This window comes from Columba livia, chromosome 1 (genome assembly GCF_036013475.1).
Source record: "Columba livia isolate bColLiv1 breed racing homer chromosome 1, bColLiv1.pat.W.v2, whole genome shotgun sequence".
Lineage (NCBI taxonomy): Eukaryota > Metazoa > Chordata > Aves > Columbiformes > Columbidae > Columba > Columba livia.
Window position 1 is genome coordinate 97,518,443 of NC_088602.1, and position 26,719 is coordinate 97,545,161.

A 26,719-nucleotide genomic window follows, 5' to 3' on the forward strand; every position below is an offset into this window, starting at 1 on the left:
GTCTCCAATGGCCTGAGAGTGTTCAGGCAACTGAGTTGTTATCCTTGTTTTCAGCAGTTGAAATGGCCTTATCTGAAGGTACCCTGATCCTCCTCAGTATGGAGAAGGACCATGCCAGACCAGTTGTTGGACATGCATAACAGAAAAAACTGCATGTTACGTCGATTTAAACTAACACCTGGGCTCGGGACTCCTCATTAAAGCTCTGAGCAGCCCTTTCGTGTGGATGAGAGAAGAGCCAGGAACAGTGTGGTTCATGTTGACTTGATCATAGAATCACAGAATCATAGAATCATTTTGGTTGGAAGAGACCCTCAAGATCACTGAGTCCAACCACTAATCTAACACTAGCACTAAACTGTGTCCCAAAGAACCTCATCTATGTATGTATTTAAACACCTCCTATTGCTCAAGAGGAAAATCACTTAGAAAAAAAAAATCCTCTCTGACTCTAAAATAAAGCATTATCAGGAAGGTTAGAAAGATGCTTGCCCACAGTGAGGGTCCCTGGGAGAAGCCACTAGGAGCATTTTAACTTCGTGCGTGAGAGCAAGCACAAGAATAATTGACGTTAAGGAAAAAGAATCCTACCCACAGTACACTTTGATTCAGTGCAGCCTCAATTCTGCAACTGACAGAGCTTGGCTTCCCCCTCCTGGGAACAGGGCGAATGGGCAAGAGCAGACAGAGGCTTTTCCTCCTCCCTTCGCTCCACTTGGAAACGGGTTTTTAACTGCTGGCTGTGGACACCTTTGGCTTTGTACTACTAAGGTTCTTGTGAAGGACAAGATGGTTAGGAAAAGCAAGCCTGTTCCAGTAGGATGAAACCTGCTATAGTAATGATTTTATTTCTGTTAAAAAAATATTAACCATCAAACCCCACAATTCATGTTTTGAAATGATCTCTGGGATTAATCTTCATTGTGCTGGTGCTCTAAATAGAAGCCCTGTGTACACCTAATACAGCAGTTATATTCTGAGTCACAAAAAAACCCCTTTTCCTTCTTTAACTCGAAAAAACCTTTTTAAAGGATTGCAAAACAGGTGGTTGAAAGTTCAAGGCTAATTGATCTTGATTCCCCTTTTAGAAGAAAAAATGCAAGAACTGCTTTGAAAACAAAGGCATACCTTATTATAAAGATACAGACAAAGGAAGACAGCATAAGATCGATCTGGTGCAGTAACCATCAACCATTTTAGCTAATCTATCAAAAGACAATGGAGCTTTTATACAGACACCTGAGCCCAGCAGCACTTCAGCTGTGCATGCTATTTCGTATTTCTCTTTAGTCACCTGTGGGTGCTCAAGCAGGGAACATCACAGCCAGCTACTCATAGCTTTAACTTTCACAGAAGTGTCAAGGGTATCCAATGACTTGAAGCAGTAGTACCTGTTAATATGAAACAGCAGAGTTTCACTGTTGTAAAGGTCCACTTCCATGAATGGCTAACCTGAATTTTTTATTCCTTTTAAAATCAAACTCAAGAGAATCATTGTTGTTGTCATTGTTGTTGAAGATGTTGGTACATATCTTGCCTTTCATAAAGTGCATATCTTTAAATGAACACAAGTTAAGGAATACTGAAAAATAAAATACAATTTGTTTATGCAGAACTCTGTGTATGGTAGTCCTGGGAGCACAAGGAAGTTTGTACTTTCATTAATGGCAGCAATGCTACTTACGTCCACAAATCTGTTTACATGTTTTGTCTTATTTCCTAAGATAGCTTCCAGAAAAGTATGAAAAAGAACTCTAACTGATTCAGACCAGCATTGGGCTAAGGCCTAAATGTTTTGAGAAAAAACACCTTGTTCATGCCCACAACCTTTCCCTGGAATGTAGCTTCCCTCCTGTAGAAGAACAGTTTGAGCTGAGTAAAGGTTTTTAACTTGGGGTGTTCCTGTTTGCCTGCCGAGAAGCAGCACAATACGGAGTACCAGCCTCCCCAATAGTGAGGAATCAAAGGTTTGCCACTGATTTTGGCATGTCCAAAAGTTATCCCAGGCAGAGCTGGTGGATTTTCTGGGGCCCAGAAGTCTTCTTTCTTCTTGTCTTTTGACCATCTTCAAATAATTTCTGTTATTTTAATACCTAACTGAACGTTAGTGGCCCTGATAGAAAAGTGAATGAGACAGCATGTACAGTATCAACGATATAAATATTGGCGTAACACTTCTATTTGAATAATTCAGTTTTTTACTGAGAAACAGAACTGAGGTTTTAAAGTCATGGCTTCTTCCCTAGTTCTTACCAAACTGCTGTCCCATAGATGATTTGTAGTAAAACATATTTGGTAAATACCAAGCTCTTAAAAATATGTATTTGCACAAACCTGAATGAAAAGTTTAATAAAAAAAAGAGGAAAATTGACCATTTATTTGGTAGGCCATTTCAGCATGTTTACATACAAAATATTTGTGCTTCATCTGGATTTGTGTAAATTCTGAGATGTGCATTTCTTAGGTCAGCCAAGAGACATGAAGGGACAGAAATGTCCTTCTTGTCTATTCTAGTGGAGTTACCTCATGGTTGTTTGTTTGTTTGTTTGTTTCCCCAGGCTTTTAAAACATGAAATAGTTTGTATTTTACAATTTTCTCAGTGGTCTGCTGAGTGATAGCAACAAGCAGTCTGGTTGCTCTCCTAAGCTGTGCCAGCCGCTTTATGATACACAGGGCACAAATATAAAGTCTCTATTTAATAAGAATGCAGGATGTGAGCCTGGAAATTGCCAGACTAGATGTAGATTTCAATGAAAATGTGTCTTATCTCTATACCCTCCCCAAATGAAAAGATTTTTGTCTCATGTGTTTCTTCCTGTGGTTTCTTCCTATTTAGATACCAATACTTTGTAGGTGTGGAATGAAAACCTGAGAAGCTCATAGATCCCCAGTTAGTAGCTCTTACTAATGTATGCTCATCATGTTTGCCAGAAATACAATTCCAAGGCAGGGATGTACTTCAGTGTGTTAGAAGATATATTTATAGAACTGTGGACGTTGCTGGAACATTATAAAGGCTCTAGAAATGCTCAGTGTTACATAAAAATGTCTGGTGAAAAATGCTTGTTATTGTTGAGCAGTGCAAATAGCTGTCTACAACAAACCATCCTAAGTAGTCAGTCGTCTAAATATCTGCTTCTAGATGCAACACCTTTAGCACTGCTCCCAAGACTTTAATTTTCTAATGTTACCTGCTGTTTCCTGATCCAACATAGAAATTTACATGAATTGTTAAGAGCAGGATCTTCAGCTCACATCTTTCATTTGAAAAAAACCCCACACACATTCAATGTTTTTAGCCAGACAAATTTCACCTTAGCTTCAGATCCTCTCTATATCACACCACCACGCATTTTGAGGATGAGGCGGAGAATGCCCATAGATGCCCCTAACAGGAGCCAGGGACAGTGGTGACAGATCACCTTGATCTTCCTCCTTCTCCAGAGTGCCTGGTCTGAAGATGCTGGCTAACACCTATGTTGCTTATAGTTTTTCACAAGGTGTTGTGTTTCTTCATTAGGCAGTGACAATGGCATCTGATTGTTTTCAACAAGACATTTCCAGATCGTATTAGCTTGGAGGAACTGACAGCATTAATCATGTTTAAAACTGATGAATCAAGTGTGAAAATATCGTGAGCCGAACTGTTATGACAGCAGTTTTTTCTCACTGTACTTTTTCTTCTTTTTAATAATACCCTATTTTTAGTTCCCTTTTTCAAGTGATGAAACTGAAATAAAGAATAACGCTAGTGGGAGCCCTCAGCTGACTCAACAACACTAACACAGCCCTGTATGCCTCCTGCAGGGTGGGCCAATCCACAACATTTCACTTTCTGTCTTTCATCACTCCAGTTTTTCACCCCAGTCTGCTGAGAGTCATGGGTCCTTTTTCCGGAGCAAATGGGAAGCTTGTCATTTCCTCCACCATGCAACCTCAGCCTAACAGTGTCAGTCTGTCTGTGTGTCAGCTCACTGGACCTACACTTCCATTTTAAAAGATTGTGACATGAATCTCGCAGGACTATTCGGGCCCCTAAGTTGGACCCCAGGCAGACTCACTCTACCTGCACCATGCACTAGAACCCGATCTTCCCTTCCATTGCCACTCTCCCAAAGGCTTTCTACTTCACACTTTCCAAAAGGCTTTGGAAAGCCCCAGTTTCTTTTGCCAACCCAAGTCAGATGGACAATGCTCTGTCTCCTCCAGCTCCTCCATGCTGTTTGCAAGACTAGGACAGTGCCTGGTGACGTAAAGGTGCAGGCTCCCCATGTCATAGAATGTTCTGGAAGGAAAATGGGGGCTCCCAGGAGGATTTGTAGATCCATTTGTAGTGGACGTGGGTTTTCTCCAGATAGTACCAACAGGGATGCTGGAAAGAGAGGGAAGATAGATTTGTTGTTTACAAGGTAAGTTTTTCCCCTTGGAGATGTTTCTGGTTTGCATAGCGAGTATGCAAGGGGGCATATCATGTAGTGTAAATACACATGAAGATTACACACTTTATCACTACATGAAATGGTCAAAACTCTTTTCAAACCTGCCTAAACATTTTTTAAAAATAAGCTAATGTCTCTTTATCTATTTGCATGCTTACAAACACTAAGAGCAACAAGCGTTTTATTAGTCATCTGGTAATATTCTATGGCAATAGAGCTATTGCAGTTTGTATGTTGCCTGATATATACACACTGCTTAATTTTTTATTAGTAAGTGTAAAGGGTTTTTTAGCCCCTAAAAGAGATAGATAGTTGATGATCTGGGGAAAACTATAGTTTTCTTTAAGCTAGCTGAGTTATTGAGAAATGCCCATGCTAATTTTATGGTAAATTTTTGCCTTGTTAGAAGGTCCATATTCATGTCAGGATTTAATGCCAAAGATTTATTTTGATGTCTTTTACTCAGGGTAGCAGACAGTTGCAGTTTCGATCATCAAGGCTGCACAAACATCTGTGAACTGAGTGCACTAATTAACTGTTTTTCTAGTTTAAGGAATTTTTTGGCATACATTTTTTGCCCGAATGGCAAGTTATCTGCCCATGCAATATCACATAAAGTCGGATCAACAATCCTGTCACTGTTTTTCCACACAGTTCCTCTCTTTTGCTCAGGTAGTGAGTTCTGCTTCTCAGTCCCTTGATAGAAATTTGTGATACTGCTAGTCAGTATGAAACCAATTGCAGTTTGACATAATATGGTTGCTGTTTTTTTGAGACTGTGTGGGTTGAATAAGCTTATCCATGGCCCTCTGCACAACTTATTATAAAATTTTGTTTCAGAAACATCACAAAATTGACATAATGAATGAGAAATTTAGTTGTTTGTCACTGTCATGATTTCTTCTCCAAAACCCAAACATTATTCTCATTTATCAACTTAAACTTTAATTAAATAAACCTCACATAACCCTATCTCAGCAAGGCTCTTGTGAAACTTATTTCATGTTTTGAGACCCTTAGCTGAAATGTGCTCTGCAGCTGCAAAATGCTCCTTTTGTTTAATGAGCAAACTTTCTAAATCCGCTGCCTGCTGCTCACGCTTCGGGGATTTTCTTCTTGGTGTGGTAAGAAGAGGAATTAAACCCATCATATCCTGTAGAGTGTTCTAAGAAAAGTGTTAGTTTTTGTGCTGGAAGGATCTGTTGTAGAAGTCATTGGCAATGATGTCGTGGAGGAATGAAAATAAAATAAGCCTAAAGGTAGAGTGTTCTAGTGGACCGGGAGAATAATTTCCTGGTATAGATTAAGAGGTTAAAGATTATTCATGAGGTGAAAATGTACATTTTGAGACCCTGATGCTGATCTATGATTCAAACAAACACCCACATCCAAGAAACTGAGGCAGAAAGTAAATGTCAATTTATTGCATCAGTTCCAGTTAAGATATCTAACATATACAACATTACAGCATGACCTATTTTATCTAGCCATTCTTCTAACAGAAAAAAAATATAGACAATTAACTGCAGTAGAAATGAAGACGATATTAATCCAGGAACAGTGTCAAATAATATACCATGTATCTTCTTTATCAAGGTAAGAGAAACAAGGTTTGTGATCGACAAAGATATTTAGCAAGGTCAACATTCAGCTTGCATGCAAATCTTATTGAAATTGGTGGGAAATTAGTCATTCACTAGAAGGAAATGACTTCATTATAATTTTGGACCTTCCACTTTAAAACAGGTAGAGATCTTTTACAGGCAAGAGTAAAATATCTTTGTGAAAAAAGACCTGGCTTATTGCTCACAGTCCTTTATTGATTTAAGCTCCCACTAAAATCAAGAAGGGAATCAGAGAAAGTTTAAAGATGAAGAAGAGGTTGTAGGACCTAGTGAATGTTAAAGTAACAAATGAATTGTTCTATTGATATAGCAAGTAAATGTCTGTTCTGCTGGAATGAGTGAGGTGTGTGGTTGTTCTGTACTCTTCTTGTATCGATCATAAATCAATAAACAGAAAAGTTGCAAGTATTTAATGGAAATAGGAACTAAATTGTCAGAGGAATCTGAAATAGTGCTAGTAAACTCTGTCAAAGCCAGAGATGGTCCCTATATGAAAAGAAGAAAAAATCTGACTTGAAATAGATTGGTGACAAACAATTGTAGGACAAGAGCTAATGGGTTTAAACTTGAACATAAGAGGTTCCACTTAAACTTGAGAAGGAACTTCCCAGTGAGGGTGACAGAGCACTGGAACAGGCTGTCCAGGGAGGTTGTGGAGTCTCCTACTCTGGAGACATTCAAAACCCGCCTGGACGCCTTCCTATGTAGCCTCATCTAGGTGTTCCTGCTCTGACAGGGGGATTGGACTGGATGATCTTTTGAGGTTCCTTCCAATCCCTAGCATTCTATGATTCTATGAATATTTGGGGATTTTGTTTTAATTTGACCTGGTATGAAGTCAGGGGTAAGCAGCAAAGTTCAGGCCCACATTTGAACTTCCCTTAAGTCTTTGCGAGTGAAAGTGGTGATCCCTTCCCCAGTTAAATGCATTGTGCAGCAGCACATGACCCACCACTGAATGAATGATGGAAAGAGCATGTTTGCACCACCACTGGAAGGTCTGATTGCAACAGGAGAATGCATTTGCGCACTAACTTGAATGGGCTTGCTTTCTAGTTCATAATAAGCAGATCTTTCATTTACACAGCTGCTTCACCCATCCAGCTACAACTTCACTTGCTATCCTCCCCACGTGTATCCCACCCACCTGCTGTGGCCTCTTTCCCGCTCTGTAACCCAGTGTGAGGTGCAGGTGATGGAGCTATTGGGATCTGGAGCCCAGAGGGCATCAGTCCTGCTGCCATTCGAGGTGTGCCATATGCTCAAAGTATCCCCACTGAACGGCACAAGCTTTGCAGCTGTTGCCAGCCTTTTCTCTGTCTGGAGCTAAATGCTGGGGTAAGAGAAGAAGTTAGTCTTGAATGTTTGCATTGTGAAAGTAGTTGCCAAAGAAAAACTTTGATCCAAAATAACTGGCTGGTAACTGATTAAAATACACAGGGGAAAATCCGTTCATGCAGGTCAATAGCTTTGTAATGTATGTCCTGAAAACTGGTCTCAAAATGGACAGGAAAAAGATGGGCTCTTCCATCAGTGAGAGGAAGATGTTGCCCACTTCCTCACATGTATACACAGAGTCACTTTAAAAGATCTATTGCAGATGAAATCTACTGGGTTGGACAGAAATCCTGTTCCTGTGCATGGTCGGGGTGGTCTGAGCTTATTCAAACCTACAGAAGAGTGTCAAACTCATACTCTAATTAAGTCTTTGATGTCCAGGAGTGTTAACTGGGGTCGCTGTTGTGGTATCACGAGTTAAAGGTTTCCAGTTTTTCCCAGATTGCACTCATCCAGGATACTGCATTCCCACTTTTATTCCCATTCTTCTCCCCTTCCTCCATTTGTCTTCTCAGACATTCCCTCACCGTCTCCGCCTCAGGTATCAAGAGTGCAGACCTTCTTCACTCCTCTTCCTCACAGCAGCCCTATCCTGGTTGCTGCAGCCCAGCAGTGCTATTTCTGGTCAATGGGGCTCTGTGCTGCCTTTCCTTCCCCTCTGCTGCTGATGTATCTCTCTGCTGCCAGCTGGGACATCTCATCATGGACCAGAAACCTGAGCTGAGCCAGGAAACTCAGGTCTTCTAAGTCTTCAGAAAAGCACTTAATGATTAAATACTTTAATTAAAGCTGACGTGACTCCTAAGCCAAAGAGAGAAGCTCATGCTTTATTTTATGTTGTAGGGAGATTCAATTCGTGGTTCAGCAAACACATTATGAAATTAACTTATGTAAATAAGTAAACATAGAAACATACAACAAATATCTATATTTCAGCTATTTTTTTTTTCTCTGCATTGGGTCAGTAAGCAAGACTTACCCAGGCGGACCAGAGCACATCAGCTGGCCCTGGCATGTCCCTGTCATGCTTCCTGATGAAGCTCACATGGTGGGGATTCCTACCCTGCACCAAGTGAGGTGACAGATCCTGTTGCCTGTTTGGGGCCTTTAGGAGCCAGGGCTGGTAGGTGGTAGATCAGAAGATGTTTGCTGGGCCCTGGTTCCTCTCTTCCTGGTGCCAGAAAACCAGGGAAAAGCTTTTGTTTAGACAAAAACACAGAAAAAGCAAAGGCCTCAGGCTACTGGAACAGCCCTACTGCTCCAGGAGAACAGCATGGTGAAAAGTTAGTTATTCCTGCTGTGCAAGGTAAGAGTAGAAGGTAAAAGCCTATATAGTAGATTCTGAAGCTTAAGTGCTAGAAGTTTGTGACAACAGAAGTTGAAAGAAATTATTATTTTGCTGCTAAGCAAAAGGGAAAGAGGAGCCACTGGAGTTTTGTGTCCAGATTTTTCACAATTTCTGACAGCACTGAGAATGTCTTTTGTTTCATAGATGAATGCCTTGAACTGTTCATGCCTTCAAGGTAAATCTGTGAAATACCAAGAAGGAATGATGCCTTGAAGACATATTGATGGGAAATGAGGAGATCACTGTGTGATTACTGACACTTGTGGTCTTGAAACAAAAGAGTATTATTATAGTGAAAGCAGTATCACCTGAAAGCAGATGGGTTAGGGAGGAAATTGCCCTTTTATTGTGCTGTATTCTTCTCTGAAGGAATATGTTATTATATTACTGTGATATCTTTACTGAAGATATTTTCTAGTTGGTGCTTGTCAAATTTAGATTCATAAAAGCTGATTTTAATTTTAAACATGCCTGTCTTTATAGCACCATCTTCTGGTAATTTGTGGACCCTGTAGGCTGCTGTTGGAGATCTTGTCTTCCTCTGCATTTTTCAGATGAGCGGAAAGATGTGGTGGTATTCATTATATCTGGGCTGTGTTATGGAGCTGTAAGAGTATTTCTCTAGCTTAACTTCCATTTAGGATCCATTAATCCTGACTGAGTCTGTTTTGTGAAGGTAACCCTTATTCACATTGTGCAAGCCATTGAAAGAAATAGGAATGTTTGCATTATGGGGACTGATGTGGGCTCGGGCCCTTAACTTTCTTGTAAGCTCATCCATAGCTTTGTGGCTCTGCAGTTAAAGAGGCTGTGCTTTGACAAATCTGAACAAAATGTGTCAAACAGTTTTTGTGTTGAACTTGTCAGGTTGTTAACTGTGGATTTTGTGTAATGTTTTATTGCATCTCTTCCCTGTTCAAATATGATTTATTTCTTTCTCAAACATAAATGAATTTGCCATGTTTGAGGGAAATCAGTGACAATGATGAAAATTTTAAATGTATATTAGAAGATATTTTTGGGTCTGAACTGTCTTGAGAGTGTCAAAGAATACTTTTGTTAGTTTATTAGTGGGTTCTAGCCTTGGATCTGAAGATGGGTTATGAAGGTCCAGTGATATTTTCTCAGTAAATGTTAACTTTAGCTTTTAAACCAGAGCACAGTTTTTTTTTAACATCTTTTGTCTCAAAAGAACCGAACAACTTTCCTATTCTTATCCACACACTTAGCTAAATCTTTTAAAGGATTTAATACTGATATTTTAATCTTGTTGATAACTTAGTTGTTTCTAGAAAAAAAAAAAAAAAAGTCTGAGCTCTATTGAACATGCAAAGACATCAAAATGTCTCCTAAAATATATATAGTTAATGTCTTTTCAGCCTTTAAATGTGCCTGAAGACTTAACACTGCATTAAGGAAATGGAGTACAATTAGAGCGTAGGTTTATGCGGAGCTAGGAAAGAAAGAGGTTTCAGAAATAACCATTACTGTAAGCAAAATGTGAATTCTTTACCAAAGTAGGTGATGGAGAAAATTTTGGTTATTGATGTCCAAACCAGCAGAGTCTCCTAGCCAGCAATACACTACAACCCCATGCCCTGACATGCCCACTCCTCTGACTCCCTGCCCAAACTGCTCCACATGGGGCTATTAAATCTGATGGGTCCCATTTCCCATGGTGCTCCTTCACTCAGCCTCACAACTGTGTGACTGCATTGTCTGCATTGTATTGCACCAAGCCACAAGAGTGGACTTACCTCAGCATGTCTGTAGAGAGGTTTGAGCTGGGTTGGTCTGGGCTTTCGGCGATATCCTGTGGGACTGAGCTGTTCTCACAGTCCTGCTGTCCTAAGAGACTTCACTAAGCCTGCAGAGCAAGATGCTTTATCAACTGCACGCATCTAAAACAAGAAAGAAGAGGGAATTTGTAGGCTGAATCAGAGCATCTGTTGGGACGGCGACCATGAAAGGTCAGCTTGTGAATCTATATAAAATAATTTATTGACTTGCCATAGTTTTGACAGCTGCATGTTAGATTTGGTATATTTATTTACAGCATTGTTGTGAGGTGGTTTTATTATTTTAAGGATGGGACCTCTCTGTTTCAAGGATAGGGGTGCTTGTTCACAATCATGTAGGATATCTAAGATGTAGAAGAGAATTGAACTGCCATCATCTACATCCCAGTTGCACACTAAATACTTTGCTATAACCTTCTTCCCTTAGTATGGAAAGTTTGGTGTGCCACTTCAGCTGAGCGAAGTACAAGTGAGTTTCTTGAATATTTTATTGCACTGCGTTTTTGCAAAAGAAGTTAGCTCCAATTTAGGCACCAGAATAAGTGTCTTTTTTGAAAATCTGTTCTCAAATGTCAATCCTAACAGTGAATTTAGAGGGCCTGAGGTTAAACACAAGTACATTACTTGGCCTCCGTTCACTGTCAGATTTTGTGTGTGTGGGTGGCAAGCTCAAACAGCACCTGTCAACTATTGGTTATTGGCTTAGGATAGAGCTATTAGTCTTGTCCTTCATATACGTTTAGTTCTGAGGCATCCACTTTGCCTATTATTTTGTATCTGCTTTCAAAACTGTATGAAAAATGATGAAATTTAAGGTTCAGTAAAGTAACAGTCTCAAAGCAGGAGCTCTAATTTAAAATGATGTTTTAAGCAACCAGGAAAAATTGCTTCTGAAATCAATTACCAATTCACAGCTTGGTGATAAAACAATATTTAAAAGATGCAGTGTATCAACCATTGAATGTGCAGAAGAATCTAAAGGATTGTATTAATATTTTTCAGACTGACTTTTAAAATAAGAATGTCTGGATTGTACCCACAAGATATTTATGGAGACTTGTTCTTTGTGTGCTGATATGTCATCAGAATGTACAGTTCCATATGCTTCAAGCAGCATAGGCACATGAGCATACTACTATAAAGGATTTTACGATCTGGCTTGAGAGTGTGTCTTATCTGATAACTGTAAAACGGACCCCATTGTCTGGTAAATACACTTTCATGTTCTTGCAACTTCTGATATCATATGCAAAGTCAGTTTATCATTCCTGTATTGCTTTATTTACATGGATTCTAAACAATAGGTCTCCCAAGCCACTTTTAGTAATCTGTATTTTGCAGTCACCTTCTGCAAAGTCATTGCTGACCCCAGCTTTGTTTGGAACTTTGTGTCTCATCTCTGCCAAGTGCTGACAATTACCAGTTTTCTTTCTTCTTATTAATGTATTTTTATAAAGAGTATTTGAGCAATGATACGCCTTGCGATGTTGGTTTCATTATATATTACACAAGTAATGCAACTCTTCCTTACATTCCTTTCCCGCCAGAAAAGACATTTGCTTTGTGTGAACAGGTTTGTTTATTGTCAAGGTGATGGCAACCTTTGCTGAATCTTCCCTATGTGAATGTGCATTTTGAGAACATCTTTACATAATAATGATCAAAACTGTCACAGACAGTGTTTTTATGCTAGGGAACATATTAAGGTGTTTTCTTCTTTAAATCAAGTGTCAGATTTGAGTGTTATTGGAAAGATCCTCTTAAAGAAAGAATGGAGGACTGAAGGAAGTCCTTTACGCCACACTAAAGAACATATTCTGGAAAGGTTGTTCTTCTTTTGGAAGAGGTTTGTCACACAAATTCATTCCCAGCACTGGGAGTGGCATGAATTATGCCAAGGCTTAAGTTGACTCGAACTAGCGGAGTGGAAAACAAAAATCACCTTGAAGCCAAACCAGGGTGAGAGGTAGCTGTGAAGCTGGCCCACTGTTATTTAATTTCTCTGTGTTCACCTCCAAGTGTAGTTCATTCCTTATACTTAGGATATTGACATGACAGACAAACAATTCTGTCTCCTGTTTAAGACAAAAGATAGTTTTTCAATGGCCACCTTCACAAAGGATTGGTGAAGTTGCCAGGGATGTGTATTGGATAACCTGATGCCAAGTGGACAACTGGAGATGGAGGGGTTGTCAAGGCCCGGTGGTGCACTCCGGCCTTGGGCTGCACAGGCCTGTCTGCAGGCTGGGGGCAATGGAGAAGTCTTTCCTTATCAGCACATTGTAGCTGGGATCTCTCCGGCACAGGGCAGTGCAGATGGGGAAAGGTTTGAGATGAAAAGTTCTGCTGGAACCAGGCAGATGCAACATGCCCCTTCTTCATTTCTGTGCTTTCACAAACTGTGCCCAAATAGATGGTTTGCCAAGGTGAAAGTTCAGGTTCTGCCAGAGTAGCTCAGACTAGGGAGAGGAAGCCGATCACTGTGTCTCCTTACTGATGTTCTCTTGTTGCCAGATATCTTTCTCTGGTTGAAGTCTTTCCATTTTTAATTCCATATGGGAAACAGCCTCATCTATGGTGGGTTTGAAGGGGCATCATCATGTCATGAAGTACAGTTCTGGTTTTTGAACCAAAGCCTAATGCTCCAAGTACATATGCACACACACAATTTTACACGTGTGAACAGCATTGTGCTTTTTAAATATGAATCTTTCCAGGACTGTTGCCCAGTTTTACAGATACAGTGTTCTAAGATCATCCATTTGCTGTCTTTCCATCAAATATATTCATTGCAGGAATAGAAAGATTTCTTTTTACTATCTGCCAGCCACGGAAACTCTGAAAGTTGAGCTGTATTCTTTCTGGATTATGAATCATCACCCTAACCTTGACTCAGCAATCACAGGGGAAGACTTAGGTCATGGTTAATATATATTCCTCTGATCAGAAAGATTCCGTAGTATGGTGTTATGTTACTCATTATTTCTTTAATAATGCCTACATAGAATCCCACTCATGATCTTTCAGTTACATCAGTGTTACAGTTTAAGGCAAGGCGGCAATAAATGGAGTAACAATGGAGCTAAGGAAATAAAACAGAAGAAAAATATTTTTAGTCCTTTTAGACAGATAGATCTGACATTAAGTATGTTATGAATGCAGAAGAGATATCACTTTGCTGGCTATAGTTAACTGAAAACCAAAATAAAATATTGTTTCAAGGTGACAAGTTTTAGTAACTCTGAGATATGATACCCTGGCTAGAGAAGAAAAAGTGAGTGCATACTGGATGTCAGAAGAATAGTCCAAGAGATGGTATTCTTCATTAGTAACACAGCTTTTGGATATAGTCGGATTATTTATAAGAAGGAAAATGTGTTTTGCATCAGAGGCAATTATGCCAGTTAACAGCATGTTCAAGCTAAGATAATTGACTGAGCAATCTTTTAATACTTTGCCCCTTTCAAACCTGTTGCTTGGATACCATTTTTTCTGAACTATTATGTACCTTGCTGAAAATTAAGCAGAAAAGAAAAGGTTTTAACAGCTCTTTTCTTTGTCTTTTCCATAAACTCTATTAAAAAAAAATCAGAAGTGGAGTCAAAGAATTACGGTTTTCTGGCAGCAAAATACTGACAGCAACAGCTGGAAAATGCAACTCATGCACAATCTGAATTCAAGCCTTTATTTTCTAGATATATGTTTTTTTCTTGCATGCAAGCTTTTCCTTCCTTTTTCAAAATAATTTGACTTCGAGACACAATGAACAGATTCTCTAATTGTAGACGTCCTGAAGTAACTGGATAATGCATTCAGGTAAGTCTCTTACTAGTGAGTTCCGTGCTCAGTTATACTCTGAAAGTGTGAGCTACTGCTTGTGATTTGAGGATTTTGTATAATGGAATGCTTTCTGGTCTCTGCCTAAATGGCAGGTGTTCTACTGAATTATGTAACGCCTTGAACTGCCTTGGTTTCTTTATGCTGTGAGCTGCTACTTTATCTATACACAAAAGCCTCTCAGAAATGCCAGGGTTGCAAGTGTTTAGATTTGCCTACAGGACTCATTTCACATTTCACCATTGCAGCAGGGATGGGAAACCTCCAAGTTTATCTACCTTGCTTCACTTCAAAAATGGCCTCAAGTTGCGCCAGGTGAGTTTTAGATTGGATATTAGGAAAAAAATCTTCACAGAAAGGGTTGTCAGGCATTGGAACAGGCTGCCCAGGGAAGTGGTTTAGTGCCAGAGTTAGGTTAGGTTATGGTTGGACTCAATGATCCTGAGGGTCTCTTCCAACTGAAATGATTCTATTATTCTCTCTGACACAAGTGAGAGAAACAGCTGGGGATGATGGACTAGTTGACCAGTAGCGAAGGTCTTTAGGATCAGCTTTTTCTGGGATCAATTTAGCAAGTAAGCTCAGGGCTTAAGTTATGTGACATTGCTACATGAAGACTGAAGGCTGTCCAGTGTACCTGCAACTTCTGACCAGGGAAGTCACCTGTTTACATACAACCTGTAGATCTGGAATGACAGTGACTCCAACCCAGGCATAATATTTTGACCCAGATTAGGCAAAGAAATATTAGAGATTTGTCACAATGAGGATGACTTTTGCTGCCTGGTGGAAGGCAAGGAAAATCTCCTGCCTCACTCCCTGTGACCCCTGTGCCTGGGGGATGTTGTCCCACCCCAGATACCGTATTCTTCTCTGTGCAGGGAAGACTGCCAAGGGCTTTGCTGAAGCTTATGTTAAGAGAACAGAGGCAGCAAGAGAAAGCAAGTCTCATTCCAGTAAACACACGTGCTCTTCTCAGGAGGGCAGAGCAGAAGCTCTTGTGCTAGGGTTGATGGCTGTGGAGGGTATCAACAGCAGGCCTAGTGGAATTAGGCACCCTAACTGCCTAGGCAGGTGCCAGTGGTGCAAATTTCATCTCTCTCCTTCTACGCTTAACTGCACACAGGGCCTGTGCCATGTAGAGGGACAACTTTTGCTTGATGAAAATGCAGACCACAGATTTCACAGCATGATACTGACTCAAGCAGGCTCTTTGTAAACCACAGGCTGTATCCTGGGAAGCAGCATGTACTGAAGTAAGTGAAAAGCCAAGACTTTGGTGTAGCTCGTTGACTCCAGTGGGTGATGGGGCAGAGCTGCAAAGGTAACAGTGGTCCAGTTGTCTTGGCTTCCAGCTCCTCTCTACTTCCTGTCATCACGAAAACAAGCAGAAGCAGAGGGAAGGTTCCTATCTGGATGTAGATTTGGACCACAGACATCCTCTAATCTGGATTTGGGGATTTGCCCATGATCTCTAATGAAAAGGGAATGTTTTGTCATTTTATGTTCGTAGCCAAGCTAGTCAGCAGCACTGTCAAAGTGACTCACAGCAGTGCTGAGATTGTGACTCACTGCTGTGTCCTTTCTGGAAAGACACTAATCCTCCTTTCCTGCTGCTTGGGCTGTTTTGGGAACCTCAACATTAAGGAGTGAAAGGCACATTTATTAGCTGACACATGCCAGGACTGGGTTTTGTTTGTAACAGTGAGGAAGTACTTTGTGGCCTCTCTGCTGCTGACTAGATGCTGACACATCTGGCACCCAGGCATCAGAGGATGGAGAGATTGGGGCATTTGTTTCACTGGTTAGATCTGAGTGTCAAGCCTATTTCAGCCAGTGGGTCTTTGGGCTGGATTCAAGAGGTTTTTCTTAACTACATACATCTGACAGATGGTAACTCCCTGAATACACCCTTCCTGGTCATGCTTTTTTAAGGCACTTATACTTTAATAATGATAACAACAAAACTCTTCAAGAATTTTCTCTGAGTAATTTGTCCTCAAGGGACTTGGAAGTCTTCAGGTATCTTCCTGACCACAGACAGGATGTGGTGTATCAACCAGGAGTCATCCAACCCATTGCCACACAGGCAGTCTGGTCAAAAGCCTTTGGGATTACTTGTGGAGCAGAAGAAGCTGTGAATGTATTAGTTTGGTAACTCTACCTCAGTTGATTATTGGTGTAGCTCCTGCCTTAAAGTGTGACATTTCCATTTTAAAGCAACAGTTGGTTTGTTGTGGTCTCTTAGAGCCTTTAGCTAGGGTGGGAACCATCTTTATCTGAGCACATCTCCCTGGGCTCCAGTTACAGTCAGTGGAGAGGAACAGGCACTTTAGGGTATGATTTATCTGATGTGCTTTAGTTCTCTACCTTAGGAGAAGTCGTACCCTAGAGGTGTTTGTTTCTCTCAGTGCATCATAAAGTAGTTCATGGATGACAGCATAAATGTAACGGTCTGTACTGAGTCAGATAAACACACCCACAGCATTCATTTAATGAGTATACACTCAAGATAAAATATATCCCTGCAAATTCCAGTTAACTTTATTTCTGAAACTGTCTCCTGGGGCTTGGCCTTTGCAAATTTTTTTACTAATTAGGGGTATGTTATTCTTATCTTTTTAACCACCTGAGTTACGTTTGTGTGGTTTCTTCTTACTTGAGGGAGGTAGGCGCATTTGTACAACTGTCCGGCACTGGTGTGGCTGCACTGATTCAGTTGGACTGTGTCAGTTTTTCCAACTCTAATTGTTTAAAAGCTGTGAAAGGTTTTCAAACAACAGATCTGTGAAACTATAAATTCATTTTCCTTTACTAATAACATAGGGTGAAGCCTTCAGGCTGCATGGTAGCTGTGAAGAGGCATTCACTCCCACAGGTTCAGAAAAAGGAGCCCTTCTTCCTGTCTCTCTGTAGGTGACGTAATGCTTTCTTCATTGTCCCCAGAGCTCCTTTGACTCAGCACTTTCACTGTCCTGTGTGTTTCTCTCCCTGCCTTCCTTTCCGTGCATTTCTCTTCCACCTTTAGTTCTGCATTTTCTCCTTTCTGCCAACACTGAAAGTACCATCAGAGCTTCTGAAAGCCTCTGCCTCCAACCAGACCCGTGCTTAGAAGCGTGGTTATGTATTTCACATCCTTTCACTGTAGGTATCTACACAGCCTCATCCATACAGCCACCTCAGATGGAAGAATGACCTTAAGCCTCATTAGGGCGTCAGACTGTGCAAGTTTCAACAATTTCTGTTCCTAAAATATGAAGGGATGCGAGGCAGAGTCCTTTCTAATGAGGGCAATGGGTTTGCAATGTTTCCTTTATACGTTAGTATGTGTATCCAGAAAAACTTCAAGTGAAATTACTTGCATCTTTTAACTGTTGTGCTTATACTTGACATTTCAGAGCTATGTTGTAGGTTCTGTCACCTTTTCTTACTAAGGTTGAGGTTTTTGGAAGCAAGTAAAAATCTTGGAAAAAAACTGTTTCAAATCTGAAATAAATTTTTCAGGGTGAGAAAGTTCTTCTGTTTCTGCTTGTTGGTGTTTTTGACTATTGTTATCACAGTGTACACTGATGAAATTCAAAATGGTTCATTTTTTTTATTAACAAATATCTGTCTTATTCATAAAGCAGAAGTTCCCAAGTGGTGGTAAAGCAAAATAAGCCTCAGCAGTAGTCTTGTTTGCTAAGCTTTCTACTGTTAAAAGAAAAAGTGTAAAACAGAAATCAATATTATTTTAAAAAATATTATCTCCCTAAAATATTAAATAATGATGTAGTCTAAAAGCAGGAAGAGTACTAGATTCTGTGATGGTGTCAGGTTGGTGTTTTACTAAGTACTGTGCATCCCTGCTTCATTTGACAGGTGAAATTGGAGGCTGGGCATCATGCCAGGCAGAGGTGATCAGGGTGTCCCATAAGCCTGAGTACGCCTTATGAGACCATGCTTCCTTCCAGCGTTTCATATGGAAGTATGGGTCCACATGAAAGTCCACAAAGGTGGTGTAACAGATGTTGGACTTCTAGTCATTAACAGTTTTCACCTTCAATGTCATGAGGCTATTCCATCCCACAGAAACACACAAGTTCACTTGAATTCCCATACTGCCTACATTTTAAAGTTTGTTACCTTAACTGGTGGAATATACTCACTATAATAGCAGCAACGAGAAGTATTTAACTGCATTTCATGCAGTCAAAGCCCAAAATTTTAAATCTGCACAACTCAGCTGCTCCTAACTCAGGAACTCCCACAAAGTATGAAGGTTCAAAGGATTCTTATGTTATTTTTCAAGCACTCACTTTTTGCATTGAGGAAACTAGAATTTCAGTGGAAATTGCAAAACAATTTGTTTCACAACCTACCTTTTTTTTTGGTTTTGTTTTTCATTTTTTTTGGTTTGTTTTGTGTGTGTGGGTTTTTTTTTAATTTGTTTGGTTTTGGTTTTGGTGCTTAGTTTGACCTGGCATTGTGAGTTCATGGCTACCAGCTGCTTCTGCTCTAGTTGATTGCTCAATACTCAAAGCACTCTGGTAGGTGCTCGAAATTTTAGGTTCAGTTCCTTTCTCTGTCTGAGAATTATTTGTATTGCCCATCTAAGCTGCAAGTCCATTTTGTGAGAAAGGTGTCTATGTCGACTCTTAATTTCAAAAGGAAGAATTCAGATCTCTGATTCCCGAAGGTGGAAGATGTTTCCTTGCAGATGAAAATAATGCATCATTCAAAGCACAGTTCTTAATGATGAGGTTAATTTGCTCTGCCTCAGATATGTGTACAACTACCAATTTAAAAAGTAAGATGTTTTTAGGACCGTGGGGAAATCTTTCCTTCCCTTTAAGAGGTAGCTACAAATTTAGAATTGGTATCATGTTCTCTAGTGGAAGAAGTTTTTCTTTTGAAGCAATATATAATGTCTGTAATAAATGCCTAGGTTTGAAAGATGTTTCTGCTGCTGGAGCTGTCACTTTTGTGAGCAGTGTGAACTGTGAGCTTTTAAAAATGCTGAGAATTAAAAAAAAAAAGTAATGCTGTCACTGTAATCCAGTACATCTCCCTGCCCTCAGAAATCTCCTTGTTACCAACAATTGAACAACAAAATTCTGACAATAAAATTCATAACTGTTGTCTTTCTTCTCTGTTGTCATTTTCATATGGGACATTTCTCTTGTGCCTGTAACTGACCCTCCTGTGAAGAAAGGCTCTGTGATCTGGTGGCTCACATGTTGGCTTGGAACCAAGAAAACATGGATTCTCTTCCCACAGGTTTCCCAGCTATTGCACTGAGGAACTGCCAGCAACAAAACCAGAAGTGATGACTCTTAATGCAGAAAAAAAAATTAGGATAGAAATGAATTTATTTATCTTTGATACCAAGCTTTCCTTCAATGCCTACCCTAATGCTTTTGTTACAGGGAGCAGTGTACACGTCAGGTTTGTAGCAAGGCTATGTCAAGGCAGAGCTTTGGTCTTTAAGAACAGTTTTCATCTGTTTTGGCGGTCTGTTTCTTGCCATACAAAAATCTAATCATGCTGCACAAGTGGTTTGATTAATTCCTCTGTATCTTTTCACATGGAAATGCTCCTCGCATTTACATTGCTTAGCAGTGGTGTAGGCAGTATGCTGGAAAATATAGCAGGAGGAGCAACCTCCTCTTACCTGCCATCCATGCTTGCTAAACTATGTTATTTTCCCGTTCTCTGTTCTTAAAACTTGTTTTTCAGTGGTTTGCAGATGCTCCTCTTGCTTCCCACATAAATTCCAACAGTATGACCAGATGTCTAGTTCATTTCTCTCAACACACTTTACAGCCTTAATCTGAAATGTTAACACTAGCCACAAAAGAATCATACTCTTGTGGTGTAAATTACTACTATCGCATGGCCAAAACATTATCTCATGCTGTCCTAGATGTTGCAGTGCTTGCAGCTAAAATGCTCCCTTAGGATTCAGGACAGAGGTCTCTGGGCTTTGACCATGCTCTGGGGCAGGCAAAGGCAAAACGCTCTGTGTATAACAGTGTATGTGTATGCAGTCTAGACAGATGTCATATCCTGAACCAGTTACTGAGGGCACATGAAAACTTGTTCCTCTAGTGGAAAAGACAGGAAATCAAAGGAATGTGCTGGGTTTTTAGCAGTTCGAACCACTGCTGTTTCCCCATGTTGGAAATCCATGGTTGGAGCACAGGCTAATAAAAGACCAAAAGTATGTGTCTTGATTGCATCTTCCACCCAGAGAGATGAAGATATCAGCTATGCAAGATGTTTCTAAAGTGGAAGAGTTTATCTAACTGACTTTTAGGAGGAAGACAGTGATCATGTTAGCCCAGCTGTCCAAACTTGCTGTATTTGTGTGAATCCTGCTAGCTTCAGTGGCTCTTCTGCTGTTGGCAGTGTGAGCAGAACAGTGCTGGGGTCACAAGCAGCGACCGACTACAAAGAAGAGCAAAATGTTTATGTCCTGAGAATCTGTACCTAAAACTCACCTTGATAAACTATTGAATGCTGGGTGCTGGGCTGTGGCTAGGAAACCTGGATTATATACCTGTCACTGTCCTGCTAGTCTTCCTTAAATGTTTGTGTGTGTGTGTGCTTCTGTATTGGAAGAAGGGCACCTCCTTTATTAAACTTTCTAGGCTTCACAGATGGAAAGTGCAGCATAAAACTGAAGTTGTTCTTTTTACTACTTGATGCGTTTTTGTCTTGTTTTGTTTTTCCCAAGGCCTGGGTGAGAAGTTTGAGTTCACGTGCAGAAGTTGTATTTTTTGTTTTGTTTTGCTTTCCTAACCATTTCCACATGCAATCAAGTTTTTTGGCAGCTGCTCTCGATGCAGATGTCTCCTGGGAACCTAGGCTCCTGTTTGTTGTTAAACTTATAACAGTTGGTTCCTTTAACTTTTTGCAAATGTTAATTCATCAGGTTTGGATTTCCACCACTTCTCCTTACCCAGCCAGAAGTGGGCAATGAAGTAAGCACTGGTGTGTAAGAAGGGCTCATCAGAACCTCACATTCCAGTAGAGGGAGAAACGGCCGAGGTTATGGCCACTCTCACTTTCTTTCTGTATTGAAATTGAATATCTTTCACTTCCCACAGAGCAGGAATATGAAATTTCATTTAATTAACAGAACAAAGATTTTATTTCATTATTTCAAATAGGAAAGGACAGGGCTCCCCATGATGATCACAGCAGGGAGCCCACAAGTCCAGACATGCTGCTAACCAGGGAGGCTTCCAGGGAGGCCAACAAGCTAGCAGGAAACCAGGCAGGTTTCTCTATGAAGTGTTTCTGGTCACTCTTAGATTATTCGATTCAATCAATCTGTTCCTGCAGAAAACACATGCATAATTTTCAGAAATTAGTATTTTCCTATGGAAAAACGTTTTACTGAGTTAAAATTGGAGATGAGTGTGCTTCCAGTCAATCCTAGTTGCATTGGTGAGAAAGCTAAATGTACTTTGTAACTATATGTAAGCATACATGACTATCTAGCATGCAGTTAGGCAGTCACACTAAACCTCTCAAACGGGGCCTATCGATGACCTAGATGTCTCCTTAAAGACTTCTACATGTTTATTTGTCAACCTAAAGCTAGCACTGGAATGAGCCAACCATCAGGTTACTTCCCGCCCTTGCCAGGGAAGGCTGTGTGGAAACAGGCCATCAGACAAAGCAGAAGCAGAAGCCATCTATGGTGAGGACATCTGTACCCTCTTCATCTTTTCATTGTTTCAACAAGTTAATGTGATAGCTGTAAGTCCTGTGCATTTCCCTGTGGAATTCATTATTTTAAAACAACCTTCTGATTGTATGCTTGATATCATGGCACCTGTAGCCTGAAAGACTTGGGGAACTGGGTGTCTGCTCTGGATTTAAGAGTTGGTTGTTGGTACCAGATCACAGAGTCCTGAGCACTGACAGCCCTTTTGGCAGTCTGTGGGATATGCTTTTTGGGGGACCACCCAGAGACCTGACGATGTTTCAGAGGCTCAATGGACAAGCTGCTATAGTACCAGGATGGCCAGCATGTTCTGGTGATGAACTGGTCCCCATCGCAGGAGGGACAGAGAAGTGGTGAAAAGAACGAAGGTCTGGGGCTGAGTGGGGTAGTGTGGCTCATGGCTGGCCCCTCCAGGTCTTCCACTGGATGTTCCAGAGGACAGTATATGGGAGGCTTCAGGTAAAATCAGGGGAGAAATTGAATGTCTTGCACCAGGCATCAAAAAACAGCTGAAGCAATTTCTCCTGTGGCATCCTGGAATGTAGTAATATAATGGACAAAGGCCTGTGGGTCTGGTAGGACTGTTCAGTGTTTAGGAATCTAACTCCAACAACAAAATGTGTTTTTCACACATGCTGTTAAACAGAGGTGAACTCTTGCAGGGTTTTGTAGATGGAGACCCTTTCACCCTGTTGCTTTGTCGGGAAACTCTCTGTAAGAATGAAAATGTGTGGTAAGGCAGGAAAATGTTTAACCGTTGAGAGAGCTGTGGAGACTCTGCAGCATTTCCTACTGTCATCTTCATACCAGATTATTTCTCATTGCTGTGGCTGTAGCCTCTTCTAGAGGAAAACTGGACTTACATGGTGGTGCCTTCCTCTGCAACCCAATGCCCCCCGTTGGGGCCATACACCCAGTGATTCCAGCTCCATTTTGCAGAGAGTTACAATGGAGTATTTGGCCTCTATATGGCCCTACTTGGTAAGGCAAATGTGGGTGGGAGGACTAATTCTCAGTGTGCAGATGTAGTGAGGAGACTGATCTCCTGGGAAGACAGACCAATGCTGCTGCTTGATGTAAAGGTTTTATTTTTCAGAATTGGATGAAATAATCTCATTTCTGTGTCAAGCAGGAAATAAAATCATAGAATCATAGAATCATACTCTTTGGCTTTCTGAATTTTTACATGTGGAAAGCTGTTGTGCTCATTGTCCTGGCTGGCAAGAACTGTGTTTAGCCCTCAACTAGATCTTAGTTTTTATTTTAGCGGAAACACAACTCCTCTAGAAATACCATGCCCCAAAGTGCTGAGCCCCACCAGTGACTCAGTGCTGAGTCAGAAGAAAGAGTGCCATTGACTGAATCAACTACACAGCTGTGGTTTGAGCCGCTGTTTTCCTTGGCTGTCTCCACCAAAATAGTGACCAGACATGTAGATCTGCTCAGCTTGCTAGGTAACATGAGATCACAGCTAAAGAGGCTAAAGTCACATCAGGGCATATTTGCAATGAGAAACAAAAACAAACCTGTTTTTGTAGACTTGCTTGTTTGTACAGGATATAGAGGGAGGTATGATGCAGAGAACCCAAATTTGGAGCTCTCTCGATGCTTCTTCTAGAATTTGCTGAAGGAATATCATCATTCACACTTCAGAAATGAGAATACACAGGTACATTTTTGGGTCTTTTAATTTAACTATAATGCTAATATTCTGCCTGACTCTGGTGTTTTCCCTGCATGACCTTCCTTCACAATGGTAGTTTTTGTTTTTTCTGGACTTGTTTATTTTTTAAAGTTACCATCATATCAGCTGCAGTGTCATAGGGACTAGTGGAAGGTACTAAAAGCTATTTATGACTATATAAAATTCAGTATATTATTCACGTTTCTAACAGAAAAATCATATACTGAATTATGAGGAATGCACAATATGAAAATATCACATTAAAAGAAAGAAATGATACCGAGAAAGGTAATTTTAAGTTGACCTTCCAAAAGCAGTTGTGTCAGATCTATTATTCTGCAAATTATTTCCCTGGAAAGGTGGCTGAGGTAAGATCTTTACCACAGCAGTTGACTGCACCTGTATGGAGTGTTCTACAGTAGCAATGCAACTAATCATGTCTCTCTCACTGCTGGCATCTGTGATCACAGCAAAAGAAGTTGAATATTTGCTCCCTATGTATTTATTATTGTGATAGATTTACCCAGGGATACTGCTGACCCTGTCATCCATATGTTTTTGGTCTTGGGCTGCCACATAGTGGCCTCCCTCATAAACCTGGAGAATGGGAAGAGGGAGGGAGGATATCAAGATAACAAGAGTGAACAAATACCTACCTCATGACTCAGTTTACAGTGTGTGTTAATTCTTACTGTCTGAAGAAGTAGGATTTAATTTTGTACAGTCCAAAGCACAAGAAACAAACACGAGAACACAGTTAAAAGAGGTAGGAAACCCCTCAGTTAGCTAACAAAAGGTTCTTTCAAGAAATTTATGAAGGAGTTTTTATGAAAGTAGAAGAGTTTTCTCTGACGTATTCTGACATACCTGCTTTCTTTTCTTTGCTACCTCCTTTTTCTCTCTAGATGCAGACAACTAGGATTTGAAGTTTCTTCCTTTTAGATGAGCTCACGTTAGGAGGAAAAGTCACAAATGAGTGTACATGATGGGAGTGAGTGTTTTCTCACTTCAGGCTTGAGCCTGCTGTTCAGTCAGGGTGGTGGTTTAGTTTCATATCAGTGGTTAATGGCAGTGCAGCCCCTCTGTTGTGTGGAGCCATGTGTCCAGCTGCACCCTGTGCTTGTGGAAGTCCTGACTCCATGCCCAGGAGTGCAAGGCATTGCTCCTGACACATACTAGGATGGCTGCTGATGCATTTTCCCAGTTTACCTGGGCACATGAGCCCTTTTCATCTGACTGGCCCATCCTCTACTGCCCAGTGCTTAGAGGTGACTTGCCTTAGAATAGCCTTTCTCTTCTTATCTGGATCTGCAAGGGAAGATGGGCTTTCCCCTTCATATTAATACTGCTGTTGTGGAAAAAAATTAAAAAAAAAAGAAATCTGATTTTCCAGCTTGAGGAACCATCTTGTGAAGAATCATTTTTGACCTTTCGTGAGGCAGCAGAGAAATCCTGTTTTGGTCTAGACCTGGAATCTGTGTGATTTTACATTTCAGCTAAAGCCTTCCTTTGCGTAGGCTCTGCCTTTGTAAAATACCCAGAAGGGAGATGAGAATGGGGCCTATTTCATGCCCCAGGATCTTGCCTGGATCAGTACTTTGTAACTGTGACAGATAAATTAAGTGATAGAGAATGTTTAAACAATGCTTGAAAATTCTTAGCTATTCTCTCTTACAGAAACAAAGTTCAGAGTTGTAATTCCATGGGAAAATTTGGAAATTTTGTTTTCCCTTCCCTTTTAGAATAAAACTACTTTGAAAAATATGGACTTTCCCATTATATAAATGCTAACTTTTGAGAAACTTCAGATCAGATTTTGAAGGAAAGCCACAGAAGACTTTAGTTTCCTGTTGGAAAATAGGAATTGAGTTCTGAAGTCTCTGGGCACTAGTAAGAAAGTTCTCATCTGGCTGGAAAATAAAGGAGAACTCAACATCTCTGGAGTTATCTCTCAATGTGCCTTCTGAAAACTGAGCTCATGCTGTTGTCCAGGTTTGGGGCCCAGAATTTGTTGTTGTGGATTTGCCACTATGACACCCATGTCAAAGTCCTACTGGCTTAAGAGAGAAGTTGCTTGCATGGAAACACCACTATCCCAACTAATTTAGGTCCCTCTCAGCTTCTCCTGCTGTGGCATCGCCTTCACAGAAGTCTTAAAAGAAGGTTTGGCAAACAACTGCCAGATGTGGTCTGAGCCTGTGGGATCCTTCCTCGATGGAGGGAGGGGACATTAGATGTCCTGTGGATGTGTCCCCTAGGTAGTGGCATGGCCAGCAGACAATCTGGGGCCTCAAAGACACATTGTTCTGTGGTGCCTATTACTGCAGATGAGTTTGACTACATGACCCCGGGGCCCCTGACAGTTCTGTATTTCTGTGTTTTTGTTGGAAACTTGTTCCTTCAGACTGTGTCTTCATTAGTATTCTGGGACATTGTGTCCAGTCCTGCTCAAGTCTTCTCCTCTGGGAGATTTCCTCCAGGTACACCCTCCCCAGACACAGAGGTTTCTCATATATACCTGGTCTCTGGCAGCACCTGCTGTTTGTGGCTTCTTTTCTTTCAACAAACTGCTTCCTGATCTGGGGTATGAGGCTGACTAGAAAATAAACCACAAAACAAATATCCTGTGGGTTAAGCTCAACACAAAGCTAAAGTAGCAGTAGCTGTAAGTGTGCTGTTAAATTCATATGCAGGTTAGAACAACAGGGAGAGAAATGCCATTTAAAATATCATTAGTCAACCTGGCACAGTGGAAGGCAGGTTGCTGCTTGTGTGCTCCTGGGGAAAGAGTGGAGTTACACAGAATCTCAGATGGTTTTCCTTTTATCTCATGCAATTTATGTAAATGCTAACAAAAATTATTTTAAAATTGGATTAACATTTGTATTCCTGGCTGAAGAGACTGTGAAACAGCCACTGCCAGCTCTACA

General features: G+C 40.7%; 1 long non-coding RNA gene across 1 annotated transcript in view; it reads right to left on the reverse strand.

Annotated features, from left to right (window-relative positions):
- Positions 1–4,236: 4,236 nt before the first annotated feature.
- The window catches only part of LOC135579904 (uncharacterized), a 41,728-nt gene continuing 19,245 nt past the window's right edge, over positions 4,237–26,719 (reverse strand). The window contains exons 2-3 of the long non-coding RNA XR_010473826.1: positions 10,510–10,653; positions 4,237–4,374 (exon numbers count right to left, since the gene is read on the reverse strand). This is a non-coding gene — a long non-coding RNA (uncharacterized LOC135579904). The remainder of the gene's footprint in view (positions 4,375–10,509; positions 10,654–26,719) is intronic.